Genomic DNA, 19,590 nt, shown 5'->3' with positions numbered 1-19,590 from the left:
AAGCCCAATATTTTCGCGATGCAGCTGCTTGCGTAGTCAACGGAGCCAACCACATAATTAGGCAATTCGTTACTATAGGGGCGTTATTTTCAATCTTAATGTCCTAGCGTGAAATAAAAAAAGACAACAGCGTTTGTTGCCGCCAGTCCCAGTTGTGGGAACTTTACAGTTGGCTCTCGAAAGTCCTCTTGGACATCTTGCCTTGTTTCCAAGTGAAGATGTGTCGAAAGCCTGATGCATTGCAATGCGCGCTTCTTGCGTATAACGGAAAAGCTCGCTACTTTATTAGAAGCGCGAAGCTTTGTTGTTACAGTCGAAGTTTGATGTTAGAATCGCAAAGCTGTAACATTTGTCCTACAAGTAATCAAACGTGGAATGCGATCAATGTAAGTAAATCTAAACAAATTTCATTCAGGAAACATCGCCAAGCGGTAGTGCATGAAAATAGCAAGAAATTTTACTTACCCATGACAATATATTGATAAATTATGTTTTTATCTTGAATTTTTATTGGGTCTGAGCTTATATTCACGCGCGGTCGTAGCCAAGCGGGCCACGCGCTAAGGTCACACGCAGGTGGCTGGGGTTCGATTCCCGGCACTGCATGACTTTTTATCCTTGCTTTTGTAAGTAGATGACACAAGGAAGTTAGAGAATCGTCTATACTTCGTCTCACACTAAGGTGAACGTAAGGTCAAAGCTACAAACTGCCATGTCCAATCACGAGCCGGTTAAAAACCAGGCAGTGTATCGCCCCGATGTGCGTACCAGTGTGCAAGACTCGCAGGCACGCACCACGGAAAGACACGTGGTTGCTAACTGGCCCTTGATTGGACCTGGCAGCCTGTAGCTTTGCCTTTTAGTTTATCGAAGGGTGAGACGTGGTGTAAGTTGTTTATTTTCAAAATGTAAAGTTCAAGAAGGATCGTGACAGATTTTTCCAGGGTCCCAGAGAGGGCTTAAAAGAAACTGCACCACGCCGGGTAGTCTTTTCGCATGCGATCGATTTGGTACTGCCGTTACTCCGCCATCGACGCCCGTTATCGTCCGATCAGTCTTATCATATTGGGGCACATGTTTGCATTTTTGAAACATTCAGTTTACTTCAGTTTTCGCCGCCTCATCAAGTGTCATTCGTGACAATATTGAGTTATGGTTTAAGCGTCGGCGAATAAGAGGATGAAGCTTTTGGATATATTGCCAGCGTAAAAAAAATACATTGGGGGATGGCTTTCATAACAAAATAGATGTTCAATTAAAGCAAGAAAATGTAGACGCACGTATGCCTTGCCCAACATTTGTTGACGCTGTCCAAAACGCATGTAGCATGGTTCGGCCGAACCACAGACCAGTCTTCTTCAGCGAGATGTCAGGTAAAGAAACGGTAGCGACGCTCCAGAGCGACAGCGACAGCAGTCAAGATGATAGTCTAAAATATAACATGGTTTCGAAGAACAAAAACAAACGCTGGCTTCAGCTATTTATTCTTTTCTTCTTAGTTGCTTTAAGAAATTTGAAGAAGCAACATCACAATAAATTCCGCATCAAAATACGCATTCAGCCCATGACGTGCCCTGATATGTTGTAACAAAAAAAAAAAAAACATTTTCATGTATGTATCACAAGAATCTGACGCACGAAAACGGTGATGGAGTTGGAGGAAACTTCGAACTTTCAAAAACTTTGGGATACTGCAGCACAAATACCAGCAGTATAACCTCCAAAAGATGAGAAGAGTTTAATATCTTTTGAGCAACATGCAATCTATTTGCATATCTTTCTTTATTATTTTATTTGACAATACTATTAGTCCTTACATTGGGGACCGTAATAGGGGTGAGCAACAAAAGTAAACATAAAATAGTTACGCAGAACATGGTGTACAACATAACATTACCAGCGTACTTTATGGTTATATTATCAAACACAACGCAAACACACTCAAAAAAGAAATAAACAAAGCACTGTGAGCAACAGATTTAGATACATAATTTTTACCATAACTTCTGCAGACCTCTCATAAATTCAGAAACGCTGTTGGCTGCAACAGTGCTTTGTGGCAGCGCATTCCACTCCTTTATCGTTCGAGGGAAATATGAATTTTTAAAGCAGTTTTCGGCGTAACGATATTCTTCAAGTGTTCTAGTTTGTTTGTTTCGAGTAATTCTAGAGGTATGGTGTCTTATCAATCTATCTTCGTCGAGCAGAAGTGTCCCGTTTAAAATTAAGTAAAGCATTTTCAAGCGTTTATTCCTCCGCCTTTCTTCCAGTAGACTTATTCCTGCCCTGGAATACAGTTCCGTTGGTGAATCTAGCCTCCTAGACTTTGAAAAAATAAAGCGCAACGCCAATTTCTGAATCCTCTCTAATTTTATTACTAACTTCTTTGTGTACGGGTCCCACACTTCACTAGCATATTCTAAATTTGGTCTTATCATCATTTTAAAAGCTAGCAGTTTAGTTTCCGGAGTGGCCACCTTTAACGACCTTCTTAATGACCAAAGCTTACCTGTAGCTTTCTTAATTATACTATTAATGTGATTGTCCCGTCGAAGATCGCTAGTTATTGTTATCCCTAAGTATCTAAATTCGTTTACTCTAGACAAACTCTTTCCGTTTAAGCGGTAGTTATACACCGCGGGAGTTTTCTTATGTGTCATTGACATGCAAACGGTCTTTTCCAGGTTTAAAGACATCTGCCAGATTTCACACAACTTGCTAATTTTTTGTAAACAACCGTTCAACTCGATGGAATCACTGTCATCCTTTATATAATTATATAAATTGCAATCATCAGCGAAGAACCTTGCTTTTACAGTAATGTCACGAAGAACGTCATTTATAAAAATTACAAATAACAAGGGTCCGAGGACAGATCCCTGTGGGACTCCCGAGTGCACTTCTCGTAGCATCGAATCATGCCCATCAATACTAACAAACTGCTTTCTAAGAGTCAAGAACGCTTCGATCCACCGCAGGAGTTTGGGATTCTTTAGCAAAGGCTCTAGCTTAACGAGCAGCTTATTAAGATTCACTTTGTCAAAGGTCTTCTGGAAATCTAAAAATATTATCTCGACCTGGCCTCTATTGTCAAGAGTTGAAGAAAAATCATGAATGAGTTCCGTTAATTGAGTAGTGGTAGATAAACCTTTTCTAAACCCGTGTTGCTTGCTATCAAGTTCATGATAAACATCTAAAAACGTTCTTATATGCTTTGAAATGGCGTGTTCTAGCAATTTAGAACAACTAGATGTTAACGAAGTGGGTCTATAGTTTGTAACTGAGCTTGGGGGGGGGGGCGTTACCTTTCTTATGTACAGGTATTGTTTTGGCGATTTCCCAGTCATCTTGAACAGTTCCATCTGACAACGATCTGTTGAAGACGAGGCTAAGATACTTCGAACACCATTCACTGTAACGATATAAGAATTCGTTAAGAATATTATCAGGACCAGCAGCTTTTTTTAAATCGATACCAAGTAGCAAAGAAAAAATACCTTCTTCTGATATTTCTACGTCATTCATTGGGGAAACATTAAAAAAAAAAAAAAACTCCGGCAGGACATGATTATCAGTAGAAAAAATGCTGACGAAATATTCATTAACACAATTTGCGATTTGTTTCTTGTTTTTAATAGCCCTATCTCCTACTATCTCTTTAGTAACTCCTTTTTTACTTGATGTTAGTTGTCGCCAAAACCTCCTTGGTGAATATTTTATGGAGTTTTGCATTTTAACATTAAAGAAGGAGAATTTCGATGCCTTTATTTTTGCTTTAAGTTCCGTTACTTAGCGTCCGTAATTTAGCCTGTAGCAAACCATTACTTTTCCCACGCGCTTTCGTTCTACACCTGGTTAAGAGTCTTTTGTAATGGATTATATCCCTTGTAATCCAAGTACTATTTGGATTCCGCTTCTTAACGCGCATTGGAACGAACTTATGAATGTGTTCTAGTACAGTCCTTTTAAAATTAAGCCATAGCTCGCTCACTCCGATCAGGGGGTTCCTAGAAAGGTTCTCAAATGTATCGAGTTAAAGCCTAGTTGATCAATAATTGATTCGTCATCAACTTCCTTAAAGCTTCGGTATGAAGATATTTTTCTTTTCTTAAGTGTAGCTTCCAACGATATTTCGAAGTGAACCATTTTGTGATCAGAAATTCCCGGGTGAGTCTTACAATCGTATATGCGACGGGAGAGTGTCTCACTGACAAATATTAAATCTATTAGAGATCGTGATTCCCCCTGAACCCTAGTATGCTCTTTGACAACCCGTGTCAAGTTGTGCGAGAAAGCCAAATCCAGAAATTCTTCGGAACACGACACTTCACTGTCCCCAGTTCCTAATGTAGCCCAGTCCATCCCACCGAGGTTGAAGTCTCCCATCAAAATAACTTTCTTTAAACTTACTTTTAACATAAAAATAAACTCATTTAACTCCCTAAAATATCCAAGAGGCATTTGTGGAGGGCGATGCACTACACCTACTATTAATTCACTGTTTTTTAACTTGATCCTACACCACACATTTTCAATACCTGGAGCACCTTTTATTTCAGAAGCGATCAGGGACGATTGAACTATTAGGGCCACACCTCCTCCTCTACTTCCTCTGTCCTTTCGAAAAATATTATAACCAGGGGGAACTATCTCATTGTCTAGCACTGATGAATCAAGCCAGGTTTCGGTGATAGCCACTATACTGGGGTCATGATCCATTGAGATGTGTTCGAGTTGAAGCGATTTATTTACAATACTTCGGGCACTAAGGTTGATCAGTAGAAGGTTTTTTGTTTCTTGTGAATTAGGTTCACGTAATTGTTCAGGATGCGGTACATTGGGCGGTACATTGGCTGCAAAAATTTCAACTCTCTGGTCAGTATCCGAGTCCCATCCGTACATTACTCCATTGATATTTAGCTTGTCGTACGATAAGAGCACATTGTCTCCATTTCGTTTATTTGCAGCTGCACTCTCCCATAGCTTTCCTCTGATAACTCTTACATTTTTTGAAAAGTCCTCATTAATAAAAATACGAGTCCCTTTAAGCTTATTGGCATTCCTAAGTACGTTTTGTTTTTCGTTATTACTTCCAAAGCTTAAGATGACTGGCCTCGGCGTTGTGCTAGGTAGCCTTCCAAGACGGTGAATCCTTTCGACAGACGTCACATCAACACTCAGTTTTGTTTTGAAAACATCTTCAGCTACTTTTTGTCTCAAGTCCAACTCCGTTTCCTTTTCGGATTCTGCCACTCCATGGATTACCAAGTTGTTTCTTCTACTTCTGTTTTCTAAGTCATCGATTTTTTCTTGTAGCTTTAATATGGTTGCTTCCAAGTTTGCCACCTTTCTTTGTGTAACATCAAGCGTCATGACAAGATCAGTTATCTTTGAAGTGGACGCTTCAATCGCTTCTAGTCTTTTATCAAAACTTTTTTTGGCTTGCGACTATAGATGATAAATAAACCGTCATCTGTTTCTGGCATTCCAGTATCTGCTGCATTGTGTCTGTGTTTGGGCCAGGATTTTGTTCGACATCCCCGCACCTTATCAGCGCAAGTGCCCCCCCCCCCCCCCCCCCCCCAACAATAATCGGCAATGGCAGCGAAAAACAGTTTCACACGCCTTTTGCAAGGCAACAGCAGTAGATAACGATCGTCTGAGCGATACGAGCAGTCACAAAAACTCTCACCTACCTGCACGCAAGAAAAGAGCCATCTGTAAGACATGTCGCTTCTGCTGTCACCTTGCCCACTGGCCATCAGTCCGTTGGGCTGTTCCTTTATAGTCTCGAAGGCTGACGTGGATGTGCCTCCGCGGTAGATGATTGGACGATCACGCACGTGGTCGAAGACCACGTCTTTGTGCAGATTTCGATGAGGTGTCGTCGGTATATGGATGACTGGCAGCTTTCCGAGCACGTAGTTTTGAAGAATGGTGGTTCCGTGTCGATGTCCGTACGCGCCTTCAGTCCATTTTCGTGATGAACTTTATTTCGGCTGAAAACTGAGCGCTTCCTCATATTTTTACATTACGCAATCTTCTGTAGTGACTATATTCAAAGAGGTAATCGTTAATTCCTCTACCTTCAGGAAAGCGCGCAATTTTTTGGTATCCTACTCTTCGCCTCTTCAAAAGCAAAAAAAAAGTGAAGGGACAAAAAAAAAAAGGCGAGGAGATACCTGCTACATCAACTCGCGCGCACTTTGTTAGTTATTTAATTTTTGTATGTTAGAAATAAACATTTTTACTTTGGCAGTTCCTCTAACATTGTTTTCAGCGAAAGTACATTTCTTTATACCAGTGTGCTTCCCCTCTCGTGTGGGCGAGCAAGCTGACGAGTAACGATCTTTAGCTAAACAAGACATAAAAAGTTTAAAAAAGTTTCGAGTCGAGGTGTTATGCGACGTGAAGATAGTCTTTCAGCACTTGAAGAATGCCAGATCTTGCCTTTTATGGGTGCAGTTGACAGTGTGATTCCGGTAAAGCTTACCATCTACACTGACTATGAACACTACGCCATTCCCTTTTATAGTCGTCGTTTTGAAGGTACGGTTTTTTATAATCTAATATATAAATAAAGTCACCAGTATCTATTTTTTTCTTAGTAAAGTCAATGCTTGGCAGGAATTTTTGTAAAAAGTAAACGATCACAGTAACTATTTGCGACAGCCAATAAAACAACCCGCTCCGACGCGGCTCATATCAGTTATATGTACGCTTCCCCGCAAGGCACGTTGTAGACTGGCACGCGGAATGCCTGTTTTTCAGTTGTAGTATTTGTTTTGGTTTTTGCGCTGTTCTTGTGTGGCGGCAGTGGTCGTCGTGAATTCAGCCCGGTAAAGTGAGTATTTACTCAGCGGCTGGAATAGATATTTCAGGAGACAGAGCAATAGCTTTCAGACATTCATGAATGCGGTTGAAGCCACGATTTGAGACAAATGTACCCAGTTAACTACAACTTGGTACCTTCGAAAACAAACACAATCTGCTGATGACATGCGTAAATAAGTAAATATATCCTACTCAGTTATGCATTAGTGGCGGAAGAAAACAAAAAATACATTGGTCGGTTGCTTTGCCGAGCTGCTCTGTCGAATCCATAAAGTGTCGTCAATGACGCGGAGCACTCGGTGTTACGAAGTGTTCACTGTCGAAGGTCAATTCGTTATTTTTATGGTTAGCCTTGTACGTTAGGAGCTCATGCCTTTGAATCGACAAGAGGACCATAAAATGCACGTTAGAAATTGAATCGCGGCTAGAGGTCTATCCTACAATACGGTCAACAATGTACTTCAAATAAATAGAACCAACATGGTTTTGCTCCAAGAAAAGCGCTCAAGTGCGTGAGGTAGTTAAAACAAACGTGGTCTTTAGCAGTGGTCTTTTATACGGGGAGTGTCATGGGACGAAAGTCCGCCGGCGCTTCCAAGCAGAGTTAAAGCGACGGATCGTCTGCTATTCGACGGATGCTCTCGTCACCGAAAGTTCGTTCGTCGGCTGCAGTTGGCGTTGTGACCGCTTGCGCCATCTATTAACTCGGGCGCAAAACGGCGCCCTATTGCTTAAAGGCCGGTGGCTTCGCCGCGCTTCCAGATGAGTGAAGACGTTTTCTTTTTTTACTTTTTCCTTAGGTAATATCGCTTTTTGCACATTAAAAAAAAAAAAAATGCACGACGTGTGGGAAGCGCTGCGCAAATTCGTAGCGCGATAGCTTCATAAATCGATTTTTGCGGTCGATTTAAAGAGCCTGGCCGCTGTTTGAAACCCACCGTAAGTCACAATTTCTAATCGGTAACCTACAAAGCTACAGTCACTGAAGTGACAAGGTAACTTCATTGAGATAGCTTTCGACGTCCTCTTGGCTGCATCACGGGACCCTGCGAGTCTTCGAAAAGTTCACGGTGGTCACAGAAATTAGAAAGATCACGAACAGGAGAAACCTCAACAACACTTTAGTCAGTGGCAGGCTTAGAGTAAAGGGCGAGTGAAACAAAGGTTGGAGAAGAGGAAGAACACGGAATGAAATAGAGGAGAAGGGGTTAAGCCGTCCCCAGTCCAGCGTCCAGTCTGCTTCCTACTCTCCATCCTTCGTTTCCGTCGCCTTTTGATTATAACAAGGACTTTCAGCGAACAATTCGAATAAGTTTTTGAAAGATACCGAAACTACACATGCTTTTGCCCGAATGTTGAAGTGCACTTAGCATATTTCACTGCAAGCCAGTAGAGAACTGCAGCTCCAAGCTACCTCTTTAACCTTGAGGTGCGTCAAAAATTGCATGCCCAAGATAATTACAGAGCCAAAAATCGACTCCCTTATCATGCTCACCAGTTACCATGGAGTCCAGCTTTCTCCATTCGTATCCGTTCGTTCGACGATGGCGTGGTAGACTTGTGTGCTGTGGGAAAGGGAGGAGGCGACCTACTTTTTGCGGTTCCCAAATGAGTGTTCGTAGGTACACACTATAACTTTGAACACCCATGTTCGTGTCGAAAGGGTGTATTATCATGCTCACACTCTTCGTACAGAATTTTTACATGCTTTTCGAACATTCAAGGGTGTACGAAAAGTCCTACACACTTCGCATATCCTTTTTACTCCTTGCTGGAATCTAAATCGTGTTAAAAGGGTATTGCGGTGGTACACTTATGATCTCGAAGTCAACAAAATTGAAAACCACTAAATTGCAAACATACGCTCCCACAGCAGAAGTCAAGAGGCTGTCCGCTGAATTTGACAAATTTCCTGAAGTTGAAGTAAACACAATTTGCAGCTCACATCCAATCCAAGCTAACGCTCAAGTTATGTTTAAGCCAGATGAATGCGTGCGTGCGTGGTGAACGCGTGCGTGCGTTTCAAGCCAGGTGAATGCATGCGTAAAAATTGTCAAACCGAACATGGTTACCGACAGGGCAAATACAGGCTAGAAAAAGTTAAGGACATCTAAGTAAAACAGCCGATGACGTTGGAGCTGATCAATTTTAGAATCATTTGAAGATATCTCTAGGGGGCCAGCCTTCTTTCTGCCCACACCAGTATCGAAGGCTGATAGGATATTGATTCAGACTAAGCCTTCTCCACCTGACCTTGTAATTTTATAATTAATGTGTTAGAAAATGGAAGACACATTTTATTGGCATAGCCACACACTTTAAGAGAGTTTTGAAATATTAGTTGCTATACTCACACTCTATGTTTAGCGACCAGGGTCGCCTGCCTGTGGAGGGTGCAGATGCAAGCAGCCACGAAGCTCGCCAACAGTGGCTATGTGCAGAGACACGAAAGATGGCGCCTGACGAAGGTCAAATTGATCTCGGAATGGATTGGACCGTCTGTAAACGTCTACATGCGCTGACATCGATTTGCATAGAGACTGCACAGGATGGCTATCCCTACCTGATGGATGCTAGGAGGGTACGCATTCCGCAATGCTCAGTGATCTCTTGAATAAGTGCTAAATCGCACTTCCCCGCTCTGCCATTGCGGCATCCGGACAGCCATCTTAGGACACGGAAAATCGACCTTTTGGAGCATTCCGGAGGCTGGGTGGCAGCATGCTAAAGACACGTGTCCTGCTCGTTCGTTGTCATTCGCCGAAGAGATTTTTTAAAACTTGTGTAAATGGTGAAAATTGCTTTTGAGAACACGTGAAAAATTTTACGAAAACGCAGCACCTCAGGAAAAAGACAAACCATGTCGAACGTAAGTCTTGCCGGTCATGCGGAATGAGCAAAGCTTCCTTGGGACGCCGAAGTGCTGCGTTTCTATGCCCTCGCACGCTTGAATACTTATCAAGAATCGACACCGTGGCAAAGTTTTCAAGGTGTGTCGCGCTTAGTCGTCTTCTCAATCGCCCAACTGTTGCAGCGAGTTCCTACAAAGAGAACAAAATCTGTGGTTGCTATAATATAGATTAACCAAGGCCATTTTTCAAATTTACTCGAATGGATCGCATGACAAAAAAAAATAGAGCAACGCTGTGGAGGACGGTAGGCCTACCCTCTTCCGTCGCCACTGGATCAAGCTCGTTTCTGGACCGCGAGTGCCGCAACTGGCAAATTCAGTCGTAAGAGTGAAGTAAAACGCTGCTCCAGGGCACATTCGTCCTCACGCATGTTGCATTTGCGAAACAAATTCACACGGCGTCGATACGTGATCAATATTCTAGCGTGCGAAGAAAGAGCCGCGGCACTTCCGCGTGTCAAGAAAGCTTTGATCACGTCGCGAGATCGGCGAGACTTGCGTTTCACGAGTTGCGCAATGTTTTTGAGGTGCTGTGCTTTCTTAAAAAATGTCCGCGTGTTCTCCAAGGGAATTCTCACCGTTTACACGGGGTTTTAACAAACTTCTGTGAATGACAACGAACGTGCAGAACACGTGCCTTCAGCACGCTGCGGCCCAGCCTCCGCAACACTTCAAAAAGGTAAATTTTCCGTGCCCATGATGGCCGTCCGGTGGCCGCACCTGTGCTTTGGCGAGCAAGCAGTGACCGCGATCCAGCAAATTTTCATAGAGATCAGTGGTATTGCTTGCATGGCGCATGATTCTCTCACCATACAATGCACCTAGTATTTTTTTGGCCCCTAGCCATGAAATCTTTCTCAGTTTGCCGACTGATCTCACCGGGGGCCCGATTGTGTTCATCGAGATTTCAAACGGCATGCATTGAGGAAGCTAAAATTCCGCTATCAGACACGTCACCTGCTAATATGAGCGAAAAATTACGAGTTTGTTTGCTACTACTTTCCATTCTCCGACAGAAACAAAACAAAACAAAAACACAAAAAACACACTGACAAGTCATCTGCGAACAAAGCCAAGATTAGACAAACGGTTGCTACACTCTAAAAACTGTCACGCTGAACCTCACGCTAACCGATAGTTTTAAGCTTGGAACCGACGTCAATACGAAGGGAATGACGTTTTAAGCACCATGTGATCGAGCATAAGGGTTTGTTTTCTGCATCCAAGCGTTACAACAGTCCGAGGAATCCCGCTCAGCCTTTTTTTCGGACGTGATCGAGAGCGTTAGCGTGACGACCGCAAAACACACGCTTAGATTATCGGAGAACCTCGCGCGCCTCCATTCATCGTCACGCTAGTATATATCCAAATGGGTTGCCCCCCTGGAAATGCCCCTGCGCGTGCTTTTTTGTTGATTTTTTGTTGATGTGAGCTTTACTTTTTTTTTTTCTGGAAGCAGAGAGGGCGCATGTGTTCCCGTTGCCCCTGGCTCGCTCAGTCAGTTCCCAACACGCTTTGTTAGTGGCTGGGGCTGGTGGCTGGACCAGCTTGACTGACTGCGACTTGCGAGATTTAGCGGGAGACGGTGCGTGGAGTTCGGGCACAGTGTGCATATTTACTGCACTTGACGTGCGTGGAGTGCCGCGGGTTCGCTGCAACCATTGCGAGTGCGAGTGCCCCGAATTCATGCGGAAGGCGGATCTGAATGCCAGCCAGGAAAGGGCTTCCCATTTGGCTGATGCCTTTTCCTACCAAAAAATCCGGTATAACTTTTCACTATCCGAATTATGGAACCGGAAATTTGTTTCTGGAAACCCTAATTCCGCATTGCAGACAAACGAATAATTTCTGAAAACCCAAATTTCAAATAGAGTCCAGATATTGTCCAGATACATTTCCGGTTCCATAATCCGGAGAGCGAAAAGTTATACCGGATTTTTCGGTAGGGTTATGGCAGCCATTCACCAGCTATTCATGGACGACTGCAATATTTGGGTAAGAACCCTGTTTTCGTTTGTCCCCCTTTACTGTCTTAATCCGCTGTTGTTTTTCCTTCTTTGGTTCTGAAAGCGCAAGCATCAAGTAGCAGAATCTCCATCATGTTACTTTTCTCGAGGCGGTGGGCTTTTCAGCATAGCTGCTGCATCTAGGAAACAGTCTTTGCTGCCTGTGATTGAGCGCGGGATTGAAACAAATGTTGTTTGTTCGAAAAGGTGAAGGAATGAACCGTGCATGTTGGGGCGTAGTTGAAGTAGTCGGGCGAGTTTGTTCTCGGCTATAGAAACTACAGTACATAGGTGAGCTTGTTATTTCAAGTGTTGCATTGCTGTCGCAAGAAAATTTCAAAAGCATATTTTGCCTGAAGTCCCGCATTTGCGTCTGTCTCCCGTGTTGAAAGTTTACGGTTCGGAACCGACGAGCACCCAGAATAGGGAGTTTTCGTAGACCGCGTTTCCCCCTCCGCTGAGCCCTCCGCAGCCCGATTCGATACCCGGAACTCTACAGTCAAGGCCATCGGCCCGCATGCGCAGTAGCGGCTTCTCCGTTGCGGAGGCTTTAGCGGAGGGGAAAACGCGGTCTACGAAAACTCCCTAATATGGGTGAAGGAGAGAATGGCTAGGTGGCAATGTTGCAAGGAAAAAAGGGTGGCAGCAGGAAAGAGGGGAAAGGGTACACAACGTTGCATTGTAGGAGGAAAAGGGTCGCAGCGGTGAAGGAGACGCAAAGAATCAGAGTAACATCAGAGGCAACCGCATGAATCTTCGCATGTTCCGGTGCTTGAAGGCATAATTCATTTTAGTATTGATCGGCCTCAACCCAATCGTTTCTTTGAGATAAAGCTTTGCAAAAATACCGAGTTTGCTTGAGCGGCGTCGCCGTCGGCGTAACCGTAACGCGTCGGTGTAACGCTTTTTCGTGCCAACAATAGAGCGAGCTGATTGGTCAATCGCCCAAGTGCCATTCGATGAAACTGACAACTAAAATGCCGGTTACACAAGGGTCTTTGCTTCGTGTGCATATAATAATGTGAAAATACCCCCGAATTGAATACCCTCTTTTATAACACTCTAGTTTCGAAAACAATCAAACTTCTATGTATTTTTTTCTGTAAAAAAATGTGGGGCTGACTCCAGTTGGTGATGAGAAATAGCTCCCAAATCTGACACGCAAGATCTTTCTATTTTTGTCTTCGTTGGCGGTTCTACGTTCATCTCGCAATTTCTATATCGCAAGGTGTATCTTTCCTTCTTATGTGTACAGAGAAAAAAATTATCCTGCGACAAGGTCGAAGCACGAACAGATACTCTATTATAACAGGCCGTATCTCGCGCGACCCCTTCGATACATCAAGGTAACGAATGGAGGCATGGCACTAATGACTTGAACACACCTCAATCCTGCGACTTCCCTTAATATGGCACTTTCAAATAAAGTAAAGCTGGTTGCAGCTGCCACAATAGTCTTTACTACGTGCTCGCTATCAGCTACTGGTATTCTCACACTTAATCCCGGTCGCTACGATGGCAGTACTGATATTTTTGATCGTGCTAGCACTTTTAGAGGTGGGATGTGCAAGTTCAGTAGACCAAACAATGAGGTGGTGTGGAGGACCACCCCTGAGTAAGTGCTGTAAAAACTTAATATCTTATAGCTTTTTTTTTTTTTTTTTAGGATGATTAGTGTTAGTTTGTACCTTACTAAGCTGCTTCTTGAGGAATCGTATTCCTCTCAAGGTACGTTTTAATTGTTCCTCTTACCCCGGGATTGAGATGATCACAAAAATAATTCTCGGGGTGTTTGTTTCTATTCAGAACTTTTCCCGCTTTGCCGGAAGATGTTACTGAAAGGAGTTACGAACGAAAGAAAATTCCGGTTGCAGAGCATATTTGCTCCTCCGACATCTTGTTCCATTGTGAGATGTTTTTCGACAAAACAGAATTGGCGGAAAAGTTCGTTCTGGCATGGCGTTTTCTTATTTTAAAACAATGATTGGTTTTACTAAAGATATAGCGCGTTTTCTTCAGTAAGTAGTTTTATCAATACGCAGCCAGCCATTAATTAATATGAGATAAAAATAAGTTTTAATTTGCTCCGTCGCACTGAGAGCAATTCCCAATTGTTCTTAACGGTAAGGCTGTCCTTTCCTCTGTATCGTACGAAAAGAAACCACGCGGCTCTTTTGGGTTTGTTTTTTAATGAGAGATTTCTGTGGAGGTTCTCATACAAAACAAGCATATCATAGATTTTAGTCTAATACATGTATGATATGCCGTTTTCTTTATGTTGGTTGCGGAACATTTTAAAGTTCAATGTCCTCCCAGCCTTTAAAACTGCATTGTCTGCTTGAGCGTTTCATAGGAGGCCGTTCGACAGCGTAAGAACCGTATAATTGTACGTACATTATGTTTTGACGAAGTCGCTATTTAAGCTGTATTCAGTGTATATTTTCTTTGTAATCCTTGTAAAACTTGCATGGACATGCCTATCATTCATAGTCATTTTTCATTTAAAACACCACTTTTAAGACGCAATTGTTCAACACAAAATCACAATCATCGGTAAACAGACCTGTATAAAATAGAATAAAATAGAACATATTTTTGACGTTCCTAGCCGAATGCTATTCAGCTAGCAACGACACAGAGATAAATTACGATAAAGTAGGGCGCTTTTTGTCGATCTAAAAGCAAACACTCCGTAGCTACTTCGATATTATTATCCCGCTTGTATATTTTTATCCAGTTTTATTTACCACGAAATTAAATTTTCATTCAGCTATAGAAAAAGTAGATATGTTAATATAGATACGTGTGGCAGAGGCTCGTACCAATATTCACCGTGATAAACACGCCTCTGCAGTTCAGCACTCATGATGATAACCGCAAGTACACCTTTGACATCAACGACGCACACTAGGAAGTTTTACTTATGTTGGTGCAACACCAACACCTAAGGATGCTGGTGAACGCCAAAAAATTATGCTCGCGATCTTAGCAAAATTCTAGTGATGTTATCTCCGAGCCGCAATTATACAAACAGCAAAAACACACAAATGATCACGCACGAGAAAGGAGGCATGACCCTGATGACTGCTCCATCGCCCAACACGTTCATCAGACACCTTCACGTGTGCACCGCCTCAACCTTTACGACGATTGCACGTTTGTATCGTCTTCCACGTCAATATTTCGCGCAATCCATAACATATCTACTTTCAAAGAATATTTCTCTAAGTGAAAAGCATTAGTGTATACTATAAGTATTCCGTATTGTCACTCAAAGAACTTGCGTAACGCTGGTGTCAGTGCCGCGGACGCTCTTACTAACGATATCCGTCTCTCTGACTTAAGCGTTTACACATTTTTTTATAATCCCTTCTTACACTGTTCAAAATGTAAGGTGTTCAATGCAACCTTTTTGTGCAATCAAAATGGTGTACCTTGTCAAAATAAGAGTGCCGTTTGGATGTAGTCAAGGGTACAAGTCACTCGAAGAGCGTTTTGGCACTTTTAAGGCTGTAAATTTTCTTAGTGTGCAGTGTTTCATTTCTTTACTTACCTCCTTTCATATTATGAAAGTACCAATGTGTAGATCACGTTGGCAGCTTACATAACAAAACCGCTACAGAAAGTAAGGAGATAAAAGATCTACTAAATTTACGCTCAAAACATTTCTCACGTGCCGTTTCTTTCCTCGAAGTTTAAAACCACCCTCGATAGCTTACTTGGAGTATCACTTTATTGCAGACCCACTAGACACCGCCAAGGCAGGCAGGCTTATAACAAGAACTTTTGTCTCTTGCAAGGATGTCATTATCAAGCTCAACATCAAACCCTCCATCATTCAGGTTTGTCGACACCACGTGCGTTAAGAACTTTATTCGTTTATTTTTATACAGCTCTGTAAGTGAAATGTATCTCACACCGGCAGGCCTTTTTTTTTTAATTATGTATATAACGGAGCGAGATATCGCTTGGTTTTCCTCGAGCGATACAGATAAGCAAACCAACTGCAAACAAATAAACGTCTAGATACATATGCCTGGATAATACAACGTTTGTAATTTAAAAATAAAACTGACGGTTATTTGTTTAAATCTTGTCGTGTAATGTGTGTCTTCGACGAATAATATAGTATGTTTCAGCGGAACAAGAAACAACTCATCGGCAAACACTCAGTTTTAACGCAATGTAGCACTGTCCCGAACATATGCTTGGTTTCAGTAGTTGTCGTTAACTTATTCAATTTTTTTTCATTTTATTAATCTGGAAATGGGACCTGTTCTCGGTAGCTGACAAAAAAGTTCTTTTTTTTTGGGGGGGGGGGGGGGGGGGGGACTTTGTCGAATGTAAGACTACGATCTCGTGAGGCAGCCCCCGGTGCATCGAAAAGTCGCAATGTGTGATGTAGTGTGAGGCACACCTGTTTTAAAACGGCAGCATTATAGGCACTAACACTCGGCTCGGACGTCACGACCCATGCGGTGGCGCTTCTGTCGACAGAGCGCATACGCATGCATGCACTGTGTCGCTTCACCCCTCGCAATACTGTTCCTTTCGAACACGCAATGCCGACAACTGGTATAGCCTAACGCGGGATTGTTTGTTAACAAACGCGTTGGCCTATAGGGCCATACAGCATTAGGAGTCGCCTAAGCACGAAATGTGCCGGTCGGTAATTGCGTAACCGCTAAGCGATCTTGAAAAAAAAAACTGATCGAACCCCCGCTGCCGGCGGGGAAACCAAGCGCTCTGCTGACTCAGCTAAGGATCGAGCGCGCAGAAATGGAAGAATCAGAAGCAGGTGGTGTGAAAAAGCGCGCGGTGCAGATAGGTGTGGAAAAAGCAGAAAAGAGAGGAGCAGAAACAGGTGGTTTATAAAGGGTACGCAGAACGAGGATAAGAGGAAAGGGCGTGAAAACGCACTTGCTCTGTTTTGGTGATTGAGAAAATTCAGCGCAAAGGTTTTGTATCCGGGTGGTGCTAAAGGGAACTGCACGCAACACCAGACAGAAAGAATGGTATGAGCTAATCTGTTTCCATTCAAAAATCTTCCCTAGGCACCACCAAAAGTAAGAGTACCACCCACTCCGGGCACTGAAAGACTAAGGATCATCCTGCCCTTGGAACCATCCGAACTGAGAACACAATCCACCCTATAAAGCTGACCGAACATGCAGCCTATTTGGATTCCGTGCAGCATCGCGAGGTGAATTATAGCATTCTCAGGGGAGGCGTCAGTGACGCCACGTTGCGTGTATAAGGAAAAGCGACGTGGATACGACGCAATTATAATGAGAAAAAGAAATAAATGGCGTGCCTATCAGCCGCACAATTTTGCGTCGGGTCGTCGACGTGGAGACACACTTCTAACTTAGTATGCAGGAAGGCGAAAGGCCTATTTTTTGTGTCCGTGTGTTGTTTTGCTAAAGAATACTTTTGCAAAAAAGAAAAGGCGATAATACATAAACAGGAATTATTCGCATTATTGGTACACCTTACAAAGCAGGTGGTGGAGGTAGTTGTGTTGTTTTGTACTCCACCTTTGCTCCTTTTAGTTTTTGAGAACTTTTTCTTCCGGATTGCAAGCATGCTTCGGTGGAAATATACTGAACCGCGTTACTGCAGCCCGCTTTTAACACCCACTGTAAATGTCTCTCTTTTTTTTTATTTCTCAGATATTCAGCATGCAAAATATTTCGTGATTAAGATTGGTATGCTATATATTCGTTACCATTGGCCTAAATATTTCCGTCAATTACCTTTTGCTATAGTTCCCCACTCGTGAAATTTGGGAAAATGACGATTTGTGGAACATTTAGTACCGCGGAGGGCTCAGTTCCCCTCCCTGAACCATGTGAAAGATGTCTCCGTTATCCGCCAGCCGCATGGTAAGAATTGTCCGGGTCACGTAAGGCGCGAGCCAGCATCAGTCGCCTGCGTCGCATTTCAGCGCGACGACGTCAGACCAGCAGCACTCCCGTCCCTCCACGGTGACGCGCTGCTCTCTCTACCACAGTTCCCTAGACAGCCCACCAAGTTACAATGTCGATCGTTAAGAGGATCACACACCACCAATCGGCTTGCGTAGGGGTTCATAGATGGCTGCCATTGTAAACAAACTCGACGAACAGTCTGCGCTTGTCGCTTCGGCTGTGATAGCTGTAGATTCAACGCAAAGCCACGATGAAACCAGTACAAAGACGCTGAATTCCAGGGCATCGATTGCCCGGAACTCCGGACGTTGTTTGCGGAGTGGTCTATGTATTTAGCGCTTTTCAAATTGAGCACCTCGCCTTTTTCTTGTGACTTCTGTTACGATTCAATCAGCTCATGACTTCCTTCGTTTTCTTTCTCGTATTCAACTCAGCCATTCGAGGGGGTAGTTTACGAGCGCGTAGCATGATGGTTAGATGATCTCTCGTGTAAATGTAAATCTCGGCATTTTACTTGCCAGACCAGCAGAGTACATCTAGTACACTCCTGCAAAATACTGAGGATTAGTTTCGGTCACCTGGAGTTCGTTTGCCGCGCGGCCGAACTCTCGGTTGTATGGCGCCCCTCCTCTTATAAGGCTCCGTCAGGTGGGTCGCGCAATAAAAGGAAATCGAGCCCCGCAACTGGGCGGCACTTTCTCTTCGTGCCGTCGAAATGCCTGATGTCAAATGGTAGTACTTCTTTTTTTTTTCGAGCGCCTTTATGATTATTTAATTTCCAAAGTGTAGTGTTAGCGATGAGGAGCCGTGATACGTGAACAAAACTAATATTGATTTTGTGTTATCCTCATTTCAAGAGCACGGGTTCCGATAATTAGATTTTTTATGCACGAAATGCCGAGTTAAACGCCCTTCTTTTCTACTGAGTGGTAACTATATACGCTTCTATGTTTAGCGCGGAAAATGTACAGGCTGCCACTGTCATAGGTAGAATTAGTGAACGGTGTTAACCCAGGCAACAGAAGTACACCCAAGTGATATCCCTGCGAAATCCCATAAAGATAGTGTAATTTCCGATTGATGCGTGCAAATATACGCCGGATATTCTGGGTACATTGTCAAGATATACATTCATTGAAAATAACTGCAGAATATTCTGAGGAAATGCCAGTAAATCCTATCAATGATTATCAGGTCTCTTTTTTTAATATGGTAGGTATATTTCAACTGAAATTTTAACCGGGAGGGGAGGCGCTTGGGAAAAGCAAGCAAGGCTAAAAAGAAGAAAAAACACAATGAGACATCTTACAACAATTTACCTATTTAAAGAGAATAATATAACCATTAAGATATCGGACTGTTCTGGTGTTTAATCATGCTTGTGTTCTTCTTTACAAAAAACACTCGGGTAAATTAACGTGGTACAGTTTTTTGCACCCTTGAATTTTGATTGAAAATTATCGAATTTTGTTTATTTCAAGCATAAAATGCCAAGATCCGAACGAAAATCGGCCTTAAAAATCGGCGCATGCACGTAGCCATCTGAACGCTTCGTCAAAGGTGTATATTACAGGCGTGTTTTACCATCTTCCTTCGCCGTCTTATCTTTTACATTAGTGTTTCTCAAAGGGGGGGGGGGGGGGGGGGGGGGTCCGCGAAGCCCTGCCTCATCAGTCAAGCCCGGCAATAAATTTGTCTTTTCCCACGTCGAGAAGAAATATTTCAGTTTTCGGGCGAGTTTTCTCGTGTGTATGTCAATAAGAGAGGTTGACGTCACATTAGCCGTCAGTTATATCCATTTGTTAAATCATTATTATATTTAACCTATAACTTTCTTATCCCCTCACCACGAAGGGGGTCCTCCATCGTCTCCACCGATCCACAAGGGGTCCGCGAAACATCGATGGTT

General features: G+C 43.1%; 1 pseudogene; it reads right to left on the bottom strand.

Annotated features, from left to right (window-relative positions):
* Positions 1–19,590, bottom strand: part of LOC115311775 — a 90,392-nt pseudogene that overhangs the window by 55,806 nt on the left and 14,996 nt on the right.

Source organism: Ixodes scapularis, unplaced genomic scaffold (assembly GCF_016920785.2).
Source record: "Ixodes scapularis isolate PalLabHiFi unplaced genomic scaffold, ASM1692078v2 PGA_scaffold7__128_contigs__length_106722199, whole genome shotgun sequence".
NCBI classification, from domain to species: domain Eukaryota; kingdom Metazoa; phylum Arthropoda; class Arachnida; order Ixodida; family Ixodidae; genus Ixodes; species Ixodes scapularis.
Note: the sequence above shows the minus strand (reverse complement) of the source record. Positions and strands in the feature narration are given on the sequence as shown.